We start from the raw sequence: 2,283 nt of genomic DNA, 5'->3' as shown, positions 1-2,283 counted from the left end.
AAGGTCCTGACTCTGAAAGATGATGAGTAGGGGAGACGGGGCTCGGACCCCCTCCCCGAGCCTATGGTAACCCTGATGGTGGAGGGGATTCCCATGGACTTTTTAATTGACACAGGGGCAGAGAATTCTGTGTTGAAACATCCACTGGGAAAATTAAAAAATAAAAGAACCATAGTGATTGGAGCCACTGGTCAGAAACAATACCCCTGGACCACTGCAAGCACTGTAGATCTGGGGAAAGACCAAGTGAGTCATTCCTTCTTGGTCATTCCTGAGTGTCCCACACCGCTTCTAGGAAGAGATCTTCTGACTAAATTAAAGGCCCAGATTAGATTTACCCAAGAAGGGCTGAGAGTAAGTTGGGAATCTCCCACCTCCATAGTCTTAGCCCTGCAGCTTGAGGAAGAATACCGATTGCATGAAGGCATAAAGCAAACGGAGGTGCCAGAACTAAAAGATTGGTTGACTGCTTTCCCTAGAGCATGGGCAGAGACTGGAGGCATGGGAATGGCTGTCAAGAGTTCCCCCTGTGGTTGTGGGACTGAAAACGGATGCAACCCTTATAGGAGTGCGACAATACCCAATGAGCCGTGAAGCAAGAGATGGAATCAGGCCACATATTCAGAGACTATTACAATTAGGTATTTTGGTACCTTGCCAGTCACCCTGGAATACTCCTCTACTGCCGATAAAGAAACCTGGCACAAGTGACTATCGACCAGTACAAGACCTGAGAGAGGTCAATAAGAGGGTCCAAGATATTCACCCAACTGTTCCAAATCTCTATAACCTCCTCAGCTCACTCCCTCTGAAGCAAAAATGGTACACAGTACTTGATTTAAAAGATGCTTTCTTTTGCCTGAAGTTACATCCCTCCAGTCAGCCCATATTCGCCTTTGAGTGGAGAGATCCTGACACTGGACAATCGGGACAATTGACCTGGACACGGTTACCCCAGGGGTTCAAAAACTCCCCCACCCTTTTTGATAAGGCTCTACATCGAGATTTAGCCTCCTTCTGAGCTGAAAACCCCCAGATAACTCTTCTTCAATATGTTGGTGACTTGCTCCTTGCTGCAACCAGGGAGAGAGAATGCTGACAGGGGACCAAGAGATTGCTAGCAGAACTGGCATTATCCGCCAGCCCCCAGACCGATGGATGACAAATGCCCAGATGACTCACTACCAGAGTCTGCTGCTGACTGAATGGGTCATGTTTGCTCCTCCTGCTATTCTCCACCCTGCTACCTTCCTGCCCGAAATAGACGATTCCTCACCCGTTCACTGCTGTGCAGACATCCTTGCAGAGGAAATTGGGATTCAAAGTGATCTACGTGACCAGCCATGGCCAGGTGTTCCAAATTGGTACACAGATGGAAGCAGTTTCCTAGTGGAAGGTAAGAGGATGGCAGGGGTGGCAGTGGTAGATGGTAAGCAAGTCGTGTGGGCTGGCAGCCTGCCAGAAGGTATGTCAGCTCAAAAAGCTGAATTAATTGCCCTGACCCAGGCCCTTCGGATGGCTGAGGGGCAGTCCATCAACATTTACACTGTTAGCAGGTATGCTTTTGCTACAGCCCACGTCCACAGTGCCATCTATAGACAAAGAGGGTTGCTGACGTCAGCAGGCAAGGACATAAAAAATAAAGAGGAGATTCTGAGTCTCCTAGAGGCTATTCATCTGCCTGCCAAAGTGGCCATTATACATTGTCCTGGACATCAAAAAGGACACGATGCTGTGACAAGGGGGAATAACATGGCTGATGTTAAAGCTAAACAGGCTGCACTCGGCCCTAAGATACTGCCCTTCAGGACTCGACAGATAGAATCTCTCCAGAAAGTTGCTCTGCCAGAACTGGAACTGTGCAGCCAGAGTTTTGAATATACCTACCACTGAAAATATGAAACAAATGGACAATTTAGGGTTTACTGCAGAAAATTCACAGGGCCAACGAGCAGCCAGTAATGGTAAAATAATATTACCACAAAAAGAAGGGAAAAGATTTATTGAAAATATACATCTGCTGTCCCACCTGGGAGCCAAACACCTGCAAACACTGGTCAAAGCATCTACTTTTTATGTTTTAAGACTCTCTGATGTTGCAGAAGTAGTAATTAAGAACTGTGTACCATGTGCCATGACTAATGCAGGACATTCAAGATATCCTCCAGGGAGAAGACTACAAGGAGATCGCCCTGGAGCCTATTGGGAAGTAGATTTTACTGAAGTAAAGCCAGCTAAGTATGGTAATAAATATCTTTTAGTTTTTATAGATACCTTTTCAGA

Source organism: Mus caroli, unplaced genomic scaffold (assembly GCF_978045245.1).
Source record: "Mus caroli unplaced genomic scaffold, Mus_caroli_1 scaffold_10, whole genome shotgun sequence".
NCBI classification, from domain to species: Eukaryota; Metazoa; Chordata; class Mammalia; order Rodentia; family Muridae; genus Mus; species Mus caroli.
Note: the sequence above shows the minus strand (reverse complement) of the source record.